We start from the raw sequence: 21004 nt of genomic DNA on the forward strand, positions 1-21004 counted from the left end.
AACAGCTAAGGTTGATGAAAGCAGAGCTTAACCTGACAATCTGATTTTTCCTAAAATGGCTTTTGTACAGAGGATAAAACCTTTAAATTTAGCTAACAACACAGGCTTACCTCTGGTGCCAACTTTTCAACAATTTAGTTTTCTGGTTTTTAAATTGTTAGTCACATTTCTAGCACGAGTGTTATTTAAAATATATATTGGGACATTTAGGGTTATTTAATCACAACATTTTAAAAATGTTTGGTATCTCAACAGAATTCTGATTTTGAAGAAAACGTGACAGTTCAAACAATTCTGCTTCAGGGATACGACACATCATGGAAGCTGCTTGTGGCTCGAATAATAAATAGAAATACAGACTTTTGACACTTCAGATGTCTGACAAAGTCCAAATGGTGCCAATGTCCTGTCATGCTTGTCCTTCCATGTGCAGTACCTCTAATGCATCTGAATAGGCTCTTGAGTTGGCCTGAGCCCACATAAACCAGCTGGATTAGGAATTAAACCCCCCTCAGTCTACCCTCCTTATATTGATGAAATGTCATGCTGCATAGCTTTCATTCCAGTCATGGGGAACCATAGAGAGCCGCCGAGGTGCTAACTAGACAGCCTGGCCTACCTCTCCGTAGCATTAGATTGCTCTTCTGGGGGAAACCTCAACAGTGCATCAGCTGAGGCCTTGTCACTCACTCTTCAACAAGGAGTGAAGACATTCTTAATTGGGCTTCACTAGGTGAACTTGCAGTATGTCCTAGCCTCTAAATGATCAGAAATAGCCTATCCAAATACACAAACAGGCTTTATTGGTAATTAAAAATGATTAGATGGAGAAATGTTGTGCAGTAAACGTAGGCAACTATTTGTTAAAATATTTTCCTACGTTTCTGCAGTTTAACAATTTGAAGAAGCAGCCATGACTACAGAATAAATCAGTTTTTCTGAAAATATCCATGCAGTTGTTTGCAGTGTTTTGTGTGGTCACATTCCAACGCACATACACCAGATACATGAACAAAATTATCGTTCACCAAAATGCCCACATTAGGACATGTATCCAACTCAAAACTGTAAGTACGTCATCAGTGAAGTATGAAGGGCTAGACAAAGAAAAAGAGTTCATTCATATTAATCAAAGAAAGGCATGCCTTTCATTTTGAGTGTGGGGAAACATGCACTTTATCACTTTCTGTCTTCTTAAGCACATTTTTATGCAAGCATTAAGCATTGTTTTTAAATAACCAAATATCGGCCTTAAAAATATCCTAATTTGTTTGGACTCTAATTAATTAATTCAATTTTATATTATGAAAACTGCAACATATAGTAAAAGCTTTTAATACATGTGGGACAGATTTAGTGTAGAAGATTAATAAATTTGGAGCAAATCAAACGTAAAGGAGAAAGTTCCTCTTATTGTTTTTTGAGACAGTGTAACTTTTTAACCACTGAGGATTATAAATCATGTGAAAGCTATGTCATAATGTCTGTAACATGCATGGATTTGACAAAGACAGTTTTCTTCAAGTAGTTATATAAAACGGTCCAGGCCAGCTGCCAAAACCTTATTTATTACTTTTATGCCACTATTCAGACTTAAGTGCCTGTATCTGATATATTTGGCAGACCATTTTTCTTTAAGGTGTAAAAACAATTAGATCTGGAACTGGATGAAAATGAGGCTTCCTTAATAGATTTTTGCAGCTAGTCTCATAGTAGGTAACCTAATTGTGTTTGGAAAGCAATATACATTGCTGCTGGAAATCCACCCTGGCAGGAGATATTCCCATCTTCCTACTTAATAGAGCATTATGACGCTCTTTTAAGAATTAGCCTATGGGCGTCTTTAATAGCTCTGGTAATTCAGTGTTATCCCATGAGTAAAGGTTTAGGTAGAATTACTTTTGGGCAATTATTTATCTTTACTGCCATTTTGTCCTGATATTTTATTGCCTGCATTGATGGTCTGACTCCTGTCTTTTTCTAATTTAAAAGGCTTTGAGGTTTTGATTTGCTTTCTGGTTGTTTGATTTAATCATTAATCGCCACTGAAGCACGAAAAAAAATACAACTTCCAGCAAACTATCGGGTATTCCATTCCAAGTATGGAAAGTGTATATATAAAAACACAATACTAAGAAAGGCAAATAGCATTGTGGGTAATCAGAAGCACCCCCTTTCCTCCTCATTTGAACTGCTACCCTCAGGACGACCATACTGTGCTCCTATGTTTACAAAAACAGATCCAAGCTCTCCTTTGTTCCACAGGCCATCAAACACCTTAATAACAAAGGTTCTGGACGATAATAGGTGTATTTTGATTATTTATTTTTATTTAATTTATTTTTCCTCCCAGCTGGTCTGGAACTCTACAAATGAATTAAGGCGAACTGATGGCATGGGCAGATGCGGTTATAATAACAATCAAGTCTGGAACGGAATCAGTGGGATCCATAGACAGTATAAGAAATGGACAATGTGACACCGTTGTTTCTAACAGAGACCAGTGAAGTCTATCAAACACTTCTCAGATGAGGGCTGAGCGTTACTGAGCTTGACGACCTAGATGGGACGAGAGCAACCTGCCGGAAAGTCTTCTGGCGGCTCTGCCAAGAGAAATCTCAGTCATTCCAATTCTTGCAGAGACAGAGCGTTGTATATGATGGGGGGGGGTTACAAATGCTTCAGATGTAAAGTTACACGCTGTCAAAGAAACATCAAAAGGAACGGTAGTCAATGGAATTATTATTTATGTTTTATTGATGGTGTAGCTCCTTTAACATAGTCTCCCAGAGCTCTCCAATCAGACTGTCTCCCCACTGTTGCAAAAATCAGAGGTTATTTCAAAGCCCTGCAGCTTCATCATATTTTATACTCTATATGCTGTCACCCGTTCATCATTGCTTTAGAGCATGTCTACTCAAAGAGCTATAATTGCATTGATACATCAGGTGCCTCTCACATGCCCACTGCAACGCTGATAGACCACTGATGGCTATAATTCACAGTGAACTCAAGGCAAAATGTGTAGAAGAAAGAAATGAAGGTGCTCTGCGTCTGACGCTCAAATGTATTGTATTGCCATCTCCATAAGAGAGGAATTGCCATATGGAATGCTTATATTAAGAAATTCGATGGGGGAAATATCTACTTTGTAGTCTGGGTTTTTGAATTCTGGACTCTAGACCAGAACAGCCCAGACATCTTTGCTCAGTAATGAAAGGCTATTTTTGATAAGATGAGACCAGAGTTCATCTGGTGTCACCAACAGAACCAAACAAAGGCAGCTTTGATTCAGATTTGAAGCATGTATGCAATTGAAAACAGGACCCTCAGCAAAAACTTGAGGAATAACGCTTTAGTTATGAGTCTCACACATTTGATCCTAGTCTGAATTTGTAACTTACTAGAACAGTGTTTCTATCTAGCCCTGTCCTATCATGTACTGTATTCCACGCATTCAAAGTCATTTGTAAGAGATCTCATTTAACTTCCAAGATCTTCTGTGTGAGATAAATCAGACAGGAAAGCAATACTGTATGACTAAAAAGTATTTGTCAACTGGCAAAAGAATAGGAAGAGAAATAAATGGCCTCCATCTCTTTTGAGATGGGGTACTACCCCGCCGTGAACTGCATTCTAAATCCTCATCACATCGTCCTGGTGGCCCATTTCCATCCTCATTACTCACAGCTCCAAAGGCTTTAAGCTTGATTAATTCTCCTCACTGACAAATAAGATGTGGGCTTTAAACACTCAGACTCTGGCACTCTGATTGTTGCCATGTGTATTCTCCCTGGGTCCAGCTACATTTGGATCATGTACTTAAGAGCTGACCGATCACAAAAAAGCTGCACATACCCTGGGTGCTTATATTTAGGCTGATTGGCACTCAATGCAATTCCCCTTTGCAAAAACATTAGGATTCTTAAGAGTGTAGAGGTAGCCTCGCTCCTCATCCATCTAGGATCAACACCATGCCACAGTGATATCAAAGAGCCCAGGATTGACACAAACATGGCACCGTCTTCAACATCAGATACAATTTAGAGCTTGCAGTCACAGTTAATTCTGGATTGTCACAAGATCACTATACACTCTTTTTTTTTTTTTTTTTTTGTAGTAATGTCTGCAGCTGCCTCCCCACAAATTGCATTCTACAAGTAGAGCATGCAGCAAAAATAACTTGGTAAAATCTGGTTCACCATGCACACTGTGTGACAGGAGTCCTGCAAATATAAAATAGCTCAATCAGAATATGTCACCATACTGACTAAGGTGAACACTCTCCGAGACAGAACAATCCCAACTAGGGCATGTTTTGGCTATTTAAATAACTTGTGTTTTTATACCTAGCAAAGTAAAATACTGTGTTGCTGTTGGCTCTCTCTGTTCTACTTGTATTCATGATTAAACTCCTCCCTGCAGGTTCTCTTTGCTTCCTAGGATAGCTTGTGCCCTATAGTGTTAATTATTTGACTCATACTGCAGAAGATGGAAAACCAGGTTAGTATTCTTTACCTTCAGACAGCCACAAGATGGCAGTAGATTTCCTTCATTTGCACTCAGTGTGAAATTTATAAATTTATGAAAATTAAAATCCTTTAATAAACCCACAGTGGGGGAAATTCACACTGGTGCAGCAACAAGGGACATGGTGAAAATTACAAGACACAGAAACAAACAAATATAATAATAAATTGTATCATAGTAAAACATATTCACAGAATTGCACAGTCACATTTTTTATTAAGAACCTGAAGAGCCTTCTCTTGTTTTATTGTGTAGTTGTCAAGCAGCATAGGGCAGGTCCATAGCTTTGTGACATTGCTTTTTGATCAATGTGCTGTGGTAAAATCTATTTTCTTTCTCAAGTAGGTTCAGTGCATTTTACTTCACCTGGTGAAACAAAAATACATTCAACTAGACCGGTGCAAAAGAAAAAGGTTGTAAAAAGGGAGACCACATAATTAAATTCAATCCAGATTTAATTCAGTAATCTTCATTAAATTCCAGGCTATTTTCCATCCTTTGAATGGCTGTTTCATTTTGCGGGATATGAGAAAGGCACTATATGATATGGCAAGGCTATCTCAGTGAGATAAATGGAAAAGGCTCTTGGGAGAAATGTGAGTCATTCTTCGATTGTAACCCGCTGCAGGGCAAAAACCTTAAAACCAACTCTGACATGCAGGATTACCATGTATAACAATGTTTAATAACCATTCTATATTACTTAGGCCTATTGCTGAGTTTGATCAGCACTCACTGCTGTTACAATTCAGCTGTCCTAAAATGATCGAATCGTGAAATGATTGAAATGGTCAAATAGTTAAAAACAATACACTGAGACTTAGAACACGTCCCAGAGCAATAAACAGGAACGGAAGGGGAGGAGGGAGGCAAAGCAGCACAGCAGAACACACAACAGAAACCATACACACGAGACCCAAGCCAGGGACAATCCCCAAGCACAGGTTGAGGTCTGGACTGTAGCACAAGGCTGCATCCCAGACCTCACACATGGTTACACCTGTAAGAAAATATAATCGGATGTCTCACATTCTGTCTCCATTGGGGAGAATTTGTCATTTGAAAATATGTCTGTGCCAGATATTAAAGTGTATGAGGCTCCAAGATGATTGGCCTTTATTGGCTTTCCCAAATCTTGTATTGTCGCTTGTTGGAAAATCAAACACAGGCACAGCAGTTTTAAATTGTCAGTGTCTTCTGAAAGAGCAGACTCTCATTGTAGCATTTAAAATCAAATCAGAATTCTTTTCTATTCCCAGCAGTTGGCAACTGCAGCCACGGAGAGGTGCGTGCCCCTTGTGTTCGTTCTGAGGCTCCGTCTGTCCCTGGTGTTGTACTGCATTTATGAGCACCAGCATTGACCCTCAGTGGTCAACATATTTAGCATAAGGCAAATCTGAACTGAAGCCCATTTTCTATCCTCTGTAAAGAGAGAGTGACATGGGAGTTCTCACCAAGACCAAACCATATTTCTATCATTTCTTTTAAGCATAGATACCTTTTTCTTTTTTTTAAAGTTATTATCGTAAAGACACCAATATGACAGATTTAGGGAGTAAATGAAAACCAATCTAACACCTTTTTTTGGGAGAAAAAGTTTTACACATTAATGCAGTTTAATAAATAACAATCTTGATAAACTTTAAAAATATTACCATTAAAGAACATTACAGTAATAATTATTCAAGTCATTTATTAAAAAAATGCCAAATATTTTCCGGTTAAACAAATTGTAAAAATGTTGTACTGTTGCTTGGATAAATCAAGACATGAAGATGCCACATTGGGCTCTGGGAAATTGTGGTGGATGCTAATTGATCAGATGTAATTGAGCCCCCCTGGGGTCAGCTGAGAGAAAAAAAAACTAAATTTTGTGCGAAATTAGGAAGATAGTCAAAGTTTCAAACTTTCTGGATCAATTATCCTATAGTGAAATTATTAGGGCTGGGCAAGTTAACGCGTTATTATCGCGTTAACTATTTAATTAATTAACGCCAACATTTTTTTTATTGCGCGTTAACGCAGTTTTTGTAATTTCTTTATTATTGTAAAAGTTTGTTGCTCACAGGCTTTGTAAATGCTGCAAAGTTGAATTTTCTTATCACCGGAGTACTTCCAGTCTGAAATATCACCTTGACAGTTGATACCAGCAAATCATTCAACGAAACACAGTGGTGCGAGGCTTCGACAGAATACGTTAGATGCAGTGTGTGGGTACGTAGAGATAAACAAAGTCAAGAGACACTAACAAATGCCATAGCGACGTGGATAGCTACAGACTGCAGGCCCAGTAGGGTAGTGGAGGAAATCGGTCTGAGAATCGCGACAACGACGGCAGGTATGAGATTCCCTCAACACGCACCATCACAAGAATACACGAGTTGTTTGAAAAGGAGAGGACTGCAAAAGCGACCACGCTACAACATGCACCCTAAGGACTACTGGACTCACTGGGGACTACTGGACTGGGTAACCAGTATTATCTTGGAGTTCCAGTGCATGATACTGATAAAAGTGGGCGCTGCATTCACGTGCTCTGACTGTAATGAAACCAGAGGACAGACATTATGCTGAAACCTGCGCAGGACACTTTATTGAAGTTGCACAGCAGTGGAATGTGTCAAATAAAGTCCCTGCAGTCAGCACAGATAGTACGAATAGATACGGAATCTGATCGCTGCTGCGAGCCTTCTGCCTTCTGATCATGTCCCATTCTCCAGCGTTCTGTCACAGTGTCTCTGCTTTACAGCGCGTTGGACAATGTCTCTCAGTGTTCTGCTTAACAGCGCGTTGGACAGTGTCATTGCGATGTGCAGAAAAGTTGTGGGGCTCTAAACCCAGTCCAGCAAGTGTTGCAGAGTTAGAGCAACAACAGAAGGACGTGTACATAAGAAGGAGTCGCTTATGCAACACGTTCCAACCAGATGGAATTCCCCTCTGGACATGATAAATACATTGTTTAAGTTGAGATGTACACTCATTTTTTTTATTAAACTGCTACTTTATAAACAAAATGCTGGTAAGTTTTTGCAGAACAAATGTTACGGCACTTTTGTTCATATGCAGAACATTTTTTAAATAAAATTGCACTATATACACTACTTTTGAATCCATTATTTCATTTTGCGATTAATCCGGGAAATTATGCGGTTAATCGCGATTAAAAATTGTAATCGATGCCCAGCTCTAGAAATTCTATTTAATCACAAATGACACATCTTTTCTAATGTAGAAAAGGTTAACAAGAAGCTACAGACTCATTTAGTTTTTAAAACATTGGTCTCTAGTAGCAGCCGGCGAAACTGGACTCAGTTTCCAACTTATTGTTCTAAGTAAGTGCTGTAGTAAAACAGACAAGTTATAATTGAGGTAAGTTTATAGACAGTACCTCCTTTAAACATTAAATTAATAGATATTTTTGCGTTGGTGTTGTAGTTTGTAGACGGCCCCTAAGCCCCACCGGCTGCTACAAAAAAACAGGCGCACGTTATTACTGGTAATTCACTCCGATGAACAGTCACAGCTATCTCCTGCGTGTTGTTCAAAGGCAAACTGTATTTGTGGCTTAACCACAATCTACACATCCCACCAGTCTCTTGTTGTGTCCCTCTTGTCAATCATCTTGAAAGTAAGTCTAGCAAGTGAACTTTCTAAAGAAGACAAATATAACCGGCTATTTTCTCTTAATCTGCTATATTGATGTGAGACCTGTCCTTTAGGCTAGTGGGTGTTTTTAAGTTAATGGGGCATTATCTATTTTATCACAAACTCATTAAAGAAAGAGGCTGTGAACTTTAAATGATGATTAAATGCAACCATTTAAATAGCTGATTAATACATTAGCAACAGAAAGGTTATTCACATGCCTCTAGTGATCTGTTCCTAAACCTTATTTTGGCCTCCTAATCAACTGAGTACAAAATATATGAGTATTGTTTTATCACCGTTCTCTTGAACTCAGAGATTGGGATGGTTTCCCCACAACAACAAAATTAACGACAACACAGTTTAATCTATTTTTTTTAAATGGCTCTGAGTGAAGACTCGCGTGGCAGTCTGAGTTGTGATTGAACTGGTGAGAATGTTGCTGTTAATATCTGGTGTCTGTGGCTCCCTATCTCTCAGCAAGTCCTGGTTCATCTACCAACAGAACACGCTTCAGTGAGACCCTGATACTTAACCATCCACTTAACAAGATGGCACCGCAGCAGCAATTTAGAAGAAAAAGGGCAGAGAGTGCCTATCAGTCTTTGAACTGCAGCTTAACTGCATTGCAGCAGAAGTCCCACTTAATACAGAAGATGGCAGATAAGCCATCTGAAATTCTCAGGCCATACTTTGAACATCTAAAAGCTCTGATGTTAGTGTCTGTGTTGCAGCTGTAGTTGCAACAATATGCATTGTATTCATCTTTATATCAGAATTACATCTGTCAAGTCTCATCTTCTGTAGATGTACAACAAGATGACACAAATCTACTTAATATGAAATCACTAATGTGCATTTAGTTCTTTTTTGTTCATTTGTTAAACTACTGTTTTTTTGTTTTTGTTTTTTTTAATACTTTTTGACGGATGCCATTGGTAGGGGTAGTGCAGTTTCTCCATTCCCTTTTCTTTTCATTAGAGACCACGTTTTGAAGTAAAGGTCATCATAAAGTAATGAAGGTGATTGCAAATAGATTTTATTCAAATTAATGTCTTCACCTATCACCCAGGAGAGCTGCAAGCAACCTCCCGTTTTATTCTAGTCCTCCCTTACATCTTGCATTTTCTGTTTTTTTTTCTACCAAAGAATCATTTAGCTTGACACCGACTTTAGAAGTATGACACCCAATTCAGCGCCACTCTTGATGTCAATCATAATAAATGTAGCTTAGTTTGAAAAAAAAGAAAATAAAGCTGACACAAGCACACCTCTCAGGACAACCTGACATCCATATCCTCTTCCGTCAAAAAATCCCAAACCAGCGAACATGTCAGGAAAAAAACGTTTCCCAGACGCTATCAGCACCTTTCCCCTGCTCATCTGTTCCTGTCGTGGGTCACAAGGACTGGACCAATCTAACACTTTCTAATCAAGCGGTCACCCTTTATCATCTCCAACTGACAGCTTTAAGTAGCCATAAATAAGCGTGGGCCAAGCTCCTCATTTGTCATGTGAGGCCCTGCTTGCTGTATATCTCCCCTTTTAGAGACCATAGCTCTACTTTACAGCCCCTGCCTTAAGTAGGCAAAGCTGGCGAATGATGGCAACAAATAATCCTGTGATAATAATGGGGCTTCGCTGCTCAATGATGATGAAAAAAAGACCGTCCATAAAAATAAAAATACCTTTTTAAGCTTTCATTTTATAAACAGAGCCTCCATAAGTATCACAGTATTTATACTGTGGTGGGCCGCTGTGGGAAGTTTCAGCCTGCCAGGAAAATATATGTAATTACCTTTTAATGTATCAGCCCTTACTAGGTAAATTTCTTAGGAGTACAAATTCCATTTTTATTATTTTTCTGGTTTCAAACTTAAGTAGGTAAATACTGTATAGTCACTCAAACCAATACCCACATCCCACCTTCAAACATCCAGCAGCTTTTGAAAAAGAAATTACTTAAAATGTAGCTTCATATGCATCAAAGAGTGTGTGTGTATATAATATGGTATATCGCAGAATTTCCTAAACATTGATATTATTCAAGCCATATCGCCCAACCGTAGCTGCCAAATAACAATGTTAAAAAATGGAGGGAGTCTGAATACTTTTTCTTTAATGTACAGTACTTTGCATTATAACATTTCCTCACTCAACTATCAGAGACTGAAGCACGCAACTGGAAAAGGCAAGATAAAAAGGAAGGGACAGGAAAGAAAATGTCACTTAATTCACAACCACCCTGAAGGCCTTCACAACCCCACACTTCCTTTTCCTCATCATAGCCTGCAAGTCTGCAGAAATTGTGTCCGATTGTGCCCAACACAGAGCCCACGCTGCTTCTGCATAAAATCCAGGAATACAGTTATTGCAGTCAACATATCCATTTTGTATACTTGCATCACATATCCAATACCCACAGGACACTTCATTTGATCTGTGAGTTAATACTGTAGGTCTGCATGAGCATCAAAGTGAATCTTTTCACTCATTCATCATCATTCCCTGTAGACAACTGTTAACATAGATTAGTCTATAAAGTATAATAGTCTTTTTACTGTGAATTCAACAGTACAAACGGATATGTCCATGCACAACATATTTCCAGACAAACATAGGTTGATTTTTCTGAGGCTTGAGGACATTGCGTTTACTTTCTATTAGTTTGTTTTAATCAAGTAAGTAGGTTTCAGATTTCAAAACTGATATCTTAAATGTCAAGTAAGGATGAATCCGATTTTCCTATTGGAGGAGAAAGAAATGTTTACACAGCTGGGTGTCTAAGACTTTAAGACTAAGACCCTAGAAAATTGTTTCTGCAAAAGCTCAAAAATGACGTGGGTATGTTCAAGTTCAAACCCTCAAGCAACAGTAAGGCTCCGATGTTATGTTATTATAGAGCCACAAAGGGAGGATGTTGGGGGGGGGATGGATTCGTGAAAGAAACATCAGAAATGGAAAATTGCTGTTTCTTTCCTGTTTCCTACTGACCGTCAAAACCTAACCAAGTTGCTTTTGTGCTTGAACCTTACCAAAAGATCGGATAATCCGATAACAGTTTTTCTATCAGGTGGCTTCAAATCAGAAATTGGATGAACTTTGTAATTTAATTTGGAGATTTCAGCTGGGGAAATCGGATTTCTTGGTTGTGTACATGCTTTATAGGTTTTGAACATGGTTTTCACAACAGCTGTATGATGGAATGAGTACAATTGTAGACACAGAGAAGGATTGTTTACAATAATTTCCGTAGGCAGTAATGTTGAAGTAGTTTCCATGAAGATCTCACAAGAAAGGGGTAATCATCCTCTGGATCATCTCCTGTTGAAAATCGATTTATTGAGCGGCCAGGTGCCCTGGTCATAGCCCCATGGGACACCATCTGTGGTATGCACTGCTGATTACAGTTTTAAAGACGAGAAACACACTCTGGATATCTCTGAATTCTTAAAACCTATTTGAAGAAAAACATTTCAAACTATTAATTAATTAGAAATAGTGCTGTTGATTCAAACATTATATACATTGAGATAATAATAGATAATTAGTTCAAACTGGACTTAAATGGAGCTCATAGGTGTCACCTTAACTCCTATACACTGAACAGAGCAGCTGATTCTGAGCAGAGAGCTTCCACAGGGGTTTTTCTGTTGACCAACCTAATGTGAGATGCCATTCTGAACTGAACTGAGAAATGTATGGAAGAATAGGAGACTGGATAAGTTGAGTGGGCAAATTTTGATCTTCAATATCTTGGCAAGAGGAGAGTCTAATTTTCCAGAAGGTTTTCCAGGAAGCTGTGAAAGGGTATTTCACACCCAATATCAAACTTTCAAGAGAAACACCAGGGGCCACGTATAAACGTTGCGTACAATGGTTTTCACGGAAACTTTTTGATCTATAAAAAATGAACTTGACGTGAGAATGTGCGGGCCATCTGCAAAGTATATTCTGGCTCCTTTGAAATCTGACTGAAAAGTGCTGAAAATCACCCCACATTACAAAATTACCCTTCCACTTCCCTTACTGGCATATGTCTGACGTTGACTATGAAAAAACCTAACTATATCTACCGATATTCCATAAAAGTTTGATCATTTACGTAGATAATATTTCACATCTTTCACACTAATAACTGTTTAATTTGCAGGCTACTTAACCTCTGTGTGGATGGAAAATGAATGAAAATCCATTTTGAAAATATTTTCAGTCATCCTCTGCATTTCCCGTGGATTAAATATCTTACGGTGCAACAAAAAGATCGGCATGGGAAAATGCGATAGTATCTGTGAGTGTGTAGTTGCGGAGACTCAGACATCCATGGGATACAGGAGGCAGGACACAAGGATCCATCTCCCCAGGAACAAACGGGTAGGCTGTGTTGGGTAGGCTAAGTCATTGGATGTGTAACTGATCCCGTGGATCATTTGTAGGCTATGGAAGTGAACAAGGTGTAGCCGTGCCACCAAACACCGGGCCGTCTTGACTGTCTTGATTCTGCACATATCTCTGTTACTCTAGTCCTATTAACTATTTCATCCACACATAGCATAACGGATCCGCGCTGTTGCCCGCTGTGAAGACACTGGCCTCACTAACCTCTCCTTTTGAGTTGGGTCTCCTGCATGCTGGACTCTGTCTCACAGAGCCTACGAAAACTATAAATAAATGGCATTACATCAGTGAGATCAAACTGCTCATTGTGCGCACTTTGGACTGACATTGAGATGCATGTCCTGTATTTGGTGTGGCACTGCCACTGTTGGCTTGATACCCACTTCAACATTAGACTTATGTACAGTGTATATACTGTATGTATGTATGTATGTATGTATATATATATATATATATATATTTTTTTTTTTTTTTTGCCATGGTTTGGTGCTTTCGCTGCCTGGTTACCATTGGCCACTCTGGGCATTTTCTTTGATTGCATATCCGCGATGACAAACTTTTTTTTTTTTTTACCTCCACAATCCACACGTTTATTTAGTCATTTCCATATTATTTTATGGAAGGAGGTGGGGTCGGTGGCTCGTTCATGTGCGTGCAATTTCACGTTGATTGGGATGTATAAAGGAAAGGAAAGGTACGCAGGACATGGTGTACGCCCGGTTTGATAGATAGATAAATCGACCTATTGTGCAAGTTGCACTAATTGCAGGATTGCGATGTCTCAGAGTCTTATCTAGCACCCAATGACTACGTGTTACACCGTTTTATTGCCTGTGGTAGGAATGATTTCTTGTAGCGGTCCTTGCGACATCAAAGCTGTCGGAGCTCCTCTGTTGGACCAGTGTGGGCGGGTGGAGAGGGTGGTCGAGGTTATCCATGATAGATAAATAACAGTTTGTTTAGTGACTCCTCTCCACCACAGCTTCAAATTTCTCCTGTTTGCAACCAATCACGGAGCCAGCTTTCCTGATCAGTTGATTCAGTCTGTTTGTGTCGCTGGCTCCGATGCTGCCGCCCCAGCAGATGGCGAAGGAGAACAGAGCGCTGGCCACAACCAGCCGGTAGGACATCTCCTACATTCAGCTGGCCACAACAGACTGGTAGAACTTCTCCTACATTCTGCTGCACAAGTTAAAGGATCTCCGCTTCCTCTCGAAATAGAGTCTGCTCTTTCCCTTCTTGTAAACAGCAGTGCTGTTGATCTTCCAGTTCAGCCTGTTGTCAGTGTTGACGTCCACGTCTCTTCCCAGGATGCAAAGGGGCTGCATAGCCGTTACCTTGCTCCTGAAGTCGATCACCATCTCTCTGGTCTTATCCACGTTCAGCAGCAGGTGATTCTTACCTGTCCACTCCACAAAGTCATCCACCAGCGCTCTGTACTCTCCCTGCTGTCCATCCCTTCTACACCCAACTAGACTGGCCTCCAGCTTCCTCCTGAAGGTGTTTTTACACTCCCTCAGTTTATCCCACAGTTTGTACTGTACTTCCCTTAGCTCCTGCCTGTGCCATGACCTGAAAGCTTTCTTCTTATCATTAAGAAGCACGCCCCAGTCTGTAGACTTAAAGTTATCCTGCAGTGCCTCCTCAGCCTCCTGAGTCCACCTCCTCACAGTCCTTTTGTGGACAGGCCGCCGCAGGACAAGAGGAACATACTTAGGAGACAGCAAGACAAGGTTGTGATCTGATTTGCCGGGGCGGCCAGTGGAACTGTAAGCATCCTTGGCATTTGCATACAGAAGGTGCAAAGTTGCATTGTCTCTTGTGGGGCAGTTAATATATTGTTGAAAGTCCAGAAGGGATTTGTCCAGAGAAACATGATCAAAATCCCCAGTGATGTAGGCATTGGGATGCTGCGTCTGGAGTCGTGGGACAGTGGTGTGAATGACGTCAGCAGCTGCTTCCGCATCAGCAGATGGAGGAATGTAGACAGCGGTCAATGTCCGGGCAAGAGAAACGTTCCTTCACATTCACATGTCTGGGATTGCACCACTTTTCACTCCCCCCCCCTCCATTCTTGTTACCGCTTCCTATAACGTTCCTGTCCGCCCGAACCGTAAAAAAGCCGGGTACCGCCACACCATAGTCCGGGATGTGTGAGTGCAGCCATGTCTTGGTGAAACACAGTATGCTACACTCGCCAAACTCCCTCTGGGTTTTATTGAGCACTGCAAGTCTGTCCGTCTTATTCCCCAGAGACGTTACATTCCCCATAATGATTGCTGGGACGGAAGGCTTATGCTTTTTTTTTGCCTTGTGTATAATTCCTCCTCTGCAACCCGGGCGTCTCCTTTGTAGTTTCTTCCGGATTTCAGGTTTGGCCCTCGGCAGCAGCACAGGTCGACACAGCGCTATCAGCTGATCACGTGTGTAGACAATAGCTCCGCTGCCTTGTGCGTAACACGCAAATACAAAAAGCGATCAAAGTAAGAATAGAATTAAATGAAAAGTTGACAGACGCCATCTCAACACAGATGTTCTGAGTGACAATAAAAAAACAAAAAAACACAACCCTCATGTTGTCCTCGGGTGAAATTGACCCGTTTTCCTATATTAATTTTCTTTTTAATTACCCAAAATAACATAATTGATTCCACACAACGTTCTTTGGCAAGTACAAATCTCTACTTTCATTAATTTTGGGGTGTCTTATTCAATTTTATAGCATTTGAGAATAAATCTGCATCAGTATTTTCAGCAAGTGCTTCAAGCAACATATGTTTATGCTCAAGTGACAGAGCCCTCTATAGAGTGAGAAGGATTGGGTCTAGGAAACATTTGACTAATGTTGACCGCTGTTTCCCCATTTCCAACCAACTGCATTTTTTTAAGCACAGCCATGGTCGTTCCCTATCCTTAACCACGTCGTTACTGTAACCCTGACAATGAAGCTCCCGTGACTTTAATAATGTACTAATTTTAAGCCAAACCAAACCTTAACTTTAGCATTTATCGGATTTATTTTCCAACAGTGATTTAGTATTGTTTTGAAAGACACAGACACAACAACTGATGTTGTTCAAAAACAGTGAATGAGTTTGAGTGGACTCTGACAGGAATGACTAGAATAGTAATTGTGACTCAGTGGTTCCTAGTAAAGTTCAAAACTAAGTTCCATCCACATTTAATAGATTGATGTTTTGAGTGGAGCGAACATGAATTCGGATTGACCTCCACTGACCAGCAGACACATGCCATCTGTGGGTTAGATGACTACATCCTTTAAAATAAATCAACAGAAGTGATATGCTGCTGCCAGTCAGTTGAGAGCACTTCAGAGGCACCAGGCGAGTGTATTTTCTTCCCTCCCTGTTACTTAGAGTGGATGCCTCCTCTACAGCTCATTTATCTCTCATCTCGGGGTGATGGGTTTGAATGCAGACCTAGTTTTAGCACAATCAGTCACAGAAATTACTTGTGCAGGAACTTGATGCAAATTAAATGGAGTTAGTTAATATTGGTTCAGGCGACATAATCTTGACAAAACAGTCCTGTTGTTGCACTACGAAAAAATTGTTATGTTCCATCTTGATAGCATAAGATAAAACTGATTTGAAATTATTGGACATTGGTGATTTTTGTCACTGATTCTGATATACTAATATCTGAGACAATAGTGTCCGTCCTGTATTTTGCTGTTTTTTGTGTATTATTATTATTTTTTTTTTTTTTTTTTAAGATTTAGGCCTTTGTTTCTACAGAACAGCTTAGACTTGAAAAGGAGGGATGACATGCAGCAAAGGGCCACAGGTCGGAGTCAAACCCCTGGCTGCTGTGACGAGGAGTTACCTTCTAGGTGAGCTACCCGGGCACCCCATTGCATTGTGTTTTTAGCTATTGTTGTCTCAGGGCTGGCTTTGATTTACTTTACCGACCTGACGAGCCCCCCTTAGTTTTCTTCAACAATTAGTGAACCTATTTAGTCTCAATCTTCCAGTACATCGGTGCTTATTAGTACAACCACAACTATCTTCTACCACATATAGGACAGGTTCCTTTTTGCCATGTGAAAATGAATGAAGATTAGGATTTCTGATTAAGGCAGTTTGACCTTTGGTTACGATTTAGCAAGTAAAACAATGCGGTTTACAGGCAAGTGTTTATGTTGGGGTTGTAGTAATTGCATTTGAAAGCAAACTACAAATTAGAATCAGTGTATATGTTTAGATATAATTGGGTTTGCAACCTTGATTTACTGGAGTTAATAGAAAATATGTGTGACCCTTTATCACCTACACCAGTTGTGAAATCTTGCCTCAAATGAAAATAAAACGGTGTCCAAACTGGACTTCTTGTTTCATGTTTGACTGGCTAATATGCCGATTTAAATTCCCTAAAGCTGTGTTCTTCGATCTATGTACTGAATTGAGTCCAGTAGACAAGGCAACGCACCGGAACCGTGCCATCCCGGTCCAAATACAGGTCCTCGACACTCTTGGGTTAACTGGCTGTGTACAGAGGTAAATGTCAGACAGCTAAGTGTTTTTATATAAATATTATAATGTTCATCTTTATTACTAAGCCTTGTTTGGATATAATATATAGCTGTTAAATCGAAGCTGTCCCCGAGTGCCGTAATTTCTGCCGTTTTGGACAGCAATATTGATACAGGTAGTCTATAGATCAGGTTTCCATACACTGTGTGAGAGCAGGCCAAAATTATAATTCAATTTACAGCAATTCCTGAGCATCTGGGTTTTGCTTTTTCTCTGCCAGTCATCATGATTTGGCTTAACGAAAGAACTGCCAGGTTCATTAACATACTAATCAGCATTCAGGAGGTGCTTTACGTTGGCTTTTATGGTTTAAAATGGGCGTATATGGGGGGGGATAAGACGCTGATTCACGTACACACACTTGTGGGTAATCTGTAATTTAAAAAAATGGAACATTGCTTACAGATTAAGATTACACAGGGTTTTATAAATCAGATTTTTAATTTTTTGGGGGTATATGCCATTTTTGGCTTTTGGGTATACGTACACTTTTAGTAAGGATCCTTTGCACAGTTTTATAAATGAGACTCCAGGCCTGTTTGAATCGTGGAACAAATTAGAGACGTAAGTGGTGACTCAGAGGTCTGGAACCAGGCTATTGGGAATACACTGCTGAAGGGGAATTCAAGTTTGAACTGTTAAGACGGCACAAGACCCCAAGAGCCCTTAATAAAGGAAATGTGCACACACAAGGCAGTACATTAAAAGTCACGCTAGCATAAACTAGGTTGGTGCATTTTAACATTGCAGCAGCTCATTATACAAGGACAGTGTGAAACCATTTGTTTTAAAAATTAAATAAAATTGCATTTTTTTTGTAATACCTTTTCCATAAAACGCCTCCATTTAGGCCCAAGCAGACCTGTATTTTATTTAAATTCTTTAAAACACATTTTTAATACAAACTTGTTTTTAAAATGTCATGTTTCTTTCAAATGTTATTTATTGGCCACTGGGACCAAACCCTTTATTCTTTAGAAGAGTTTACTCATCTGCCTTGCCAATCCAATTTACAGACTTTGACAGTAATTGTGACTGGAGATGTCAACAACAATGTTGCTAACCCTGTTGTTCCACAGCAAATTAATTCACAAGTTGACTAAGCTCTCTTTTTTTAAATCCTAACCAGCATGTTTGATCCCGCATAAACATATGCACTAGACTTGTTAATAGTGGTGGTGGTGAAGTGGATGTAACACATGCCTTTGGTGTGTGTCCGTGAGCATGACACTTAACCCCTAGTTGCTCCAGAGGCGGGCAACCTCTGACATATATAGCAATTGTAAGTCGCTTTGGATAAAGGCGTCAGCTAAATGACATGTAATGTAATAATGTAATGTTCAACCAGATGTGTGTTTGTATTGAGAGAACTTATTCACCTTGACATTTAAAAAAAAAACAAAAAAAATTACATTTTGTTTTTCTTAAATTGTTGGCTCAGTATTATTGTCAAGGGTTTTTATGATTCTTGTGTAATTGTTGATGACTAATACAACAGATAGTTTTATAGCAGGGCAACTTAGGTTCAGAGGGATAAGGAACATGATATAATATCTTGAATTGAAAAACCAAAGCCTAAGGACAAATGTGCCAGTGTTTAACAGCCTATGTGGAGAAAATGCATTGTAGAATGGATATAGATGCCAAATAATCTACCTACAATAGACTCTGGTCCAGATTTCAACGCATCCAGACAACATTTCTGAGGTATGACTCAAACATCTTCTGAATTTCTTTCTTTTTTTCTTTTTTCTTTTTTTTTTTTTAAATTTAATTCATGTTGTAGAATCAGTGGGTTCACTCCCCAAACCAATTGCAAAAAATATGTACAACTGAATCTGACATTAAGTATTTATGTGGTACATGGAAATAAGTGTATCATCTGGTGGTTTAAGGCAACATGTCAAGCAGAAAATACTTGCTTTGCAATTGGACTTGGCTTTGGTTAGAACTACTTAGAAAGGAAAGTGATTATTATTTGAAACCAGTTGTCACTTTATAAAATAATAGAGTATATAACTGCATAAACTATAAAATTAGCATCTTGAAATTAGATGTGGAAAGAGCCTGGGTAGGACATTATTAGGACATCATTACTTATTACAACTTTTTATTACTTTACCAACAAAGCTATTATAAACACAAAAGCTCAAGATCACTTAAATACATATGACAAAGCATCACCTCGAAAAAAATTAAGTAGGCTCTACAGTACTGGATGTAGTACAAATTTGTTAATCTCTTCTATAGAGGGGGTCAACATAGAAAGAGTACATGAAAATAAATTCCTTGGAGTGATCATAGATGACAAGATTTGCTGGAAGCCTCACATAAAACACATCAAAACCAAACTGTCCAGAAGTATTTCAGTCCTAGCAAGAGCTAAGCACATTCTGGAACCCAAATCACTTCACATCCTATACTGCTCACTACTGTTACCTTATTTGAATTACTGTGTAGAGGTTTGGGGAAACACTTATCAACACTCACTACAGCCACTAGTCATAATGCAAAAAAGAGTAATAAGAATCATTCACAACGCCGGATTTCGGAATCATACAAATTCATTATTTCTAAAGTCTAAATTGCTAAAATACCATGATTTAATTGAATATCAAATTGCAGTATTCATGTTCAAAGTAAGAAATAGCCTATTGCCTGGGAATATACAAAAGATGTTCTCTGAAAGGGAGGGAGGGTACGATTTAAGAGGAAATTTTAAGACTAATAGATGTAGAACATCAAGGAAAAGATTATGTTTATCAATTTGCGGAGTTAAATTGTGGAACAAACTAAATGACAACCTAAAGCAATGCCCAAACATATTCCTTTTCAAAAAAATGTACAAAGAAATTAGTTTTAGAAAGTATAGAGAAGCACTGTAGAAAGTTTTGTTTGTGTTTGTGTTTTTTGTTTTGTTTATGTATACATATATATGAGGGTATATGTGTGTATGTATGTGTGTAGGTATGTGTATGTATATATATATATATATATATATATATATATATATATATGGATATATATAGCAGCAGAATTAGAAATATTGTAAATTGAGGGAATGCAAGAATTAAAGGGGTAGGAGTACATAAGTTTTACTTCTTCCTACTCCTTTTCGCACATGTGATAGAGGGATGTTAACACAGAAAAGAAGGGTACTTTGTTGTTTTTCTCTCCAATGTTTTTAAACATTGTTTTATTATTTCTTTTTATTATTTTGTATTTTATTTGTATATACTTTCTCTTGCATGTTCGAAATAAAGACATCAATCAAATCAAATCTTCAATTTGATATTTTTTAGATGTGTGTCGAGACACTCAGCAGACAAGACAGGAGATTGGGTTCACGAGAACGAGACAAGATTTTAATGCTATGTTAAAGAAAACTTCAATTAAGAAATATGACTGTAAAATAGTCTTTCCTCAGAGAACCAAGGTGACAACTTAACCAAGTGTTTCATTGCAGTAGTAAACAAGGAAGTAGGCTGCTCTTGTATTGATTTATGACCTTTATAAGACTAGGGGAGAACATTTCTTTGTTTAATATCCATAAGTAAATTTAGGTTTTGCTTTCAGCTTTCAAAACGATTAAAAGTCTGCGCTCAGCTTCAAACAACAATGTTAAAAACAACAGACAAAGCCAGAAATCTGGGTGTAGTCATGGACTCAGACCTGAACTTTAACAGCCACATTAAGACAATTACAAAGTCAGCCTACTATCACCTAAAGAACATATCAAGGGTTAAAGGACTTATGTGTCAACAGGACTTGGAAAAACTGGTCCATGCTTTCATCTTCAGTAGACTTGACTACTGTAACGGGGTCTTTACAGGTCTCTCTAAAAAATCAATCAGACAGCTGCAGCTGATTCAGAACGC

General features: G+C 38.9%; 1 long non-coding RNA gene across 1 annotated transcript; it reads left to right on the forward strand.

Annotated features, from left to right (window-relative positions):
- Nucleotides 1-14081: 14081 nt before the first annotated feature.
- LOC116693131 (uncharacterized) lies at nt 14082-20668 on the forward strand. The gene is made up of 3 exons (XR_004332856.1): nt 14082-14092; nt 14298-14306; nt 20452-20668. It is a non-coding gene; the product is annotated as an uncharacterized LOC116693131 (long non-coding RNA).
- The last annotated feature ends 336 nt before the right edge of the window (nt 20669-21004 follow it).

Source organism: Etheostoma spectabile, chromosome 7 (genome assembly GCF_008692095.1).
Source record: "Etheostoma spectabile isolate EspeVRDwgs_2016 chromosome 7, UIUC_Espe_1.0, whole genome shotgun sequence".
In the NCBI taxonomy this organism is placed as follows: domain Eukaryota; kingdom Metazoa; phylum Chordata; class Actinopteri; order Perciformes; family Percidae; genus Etheostoma; species Etheostoma spectabile.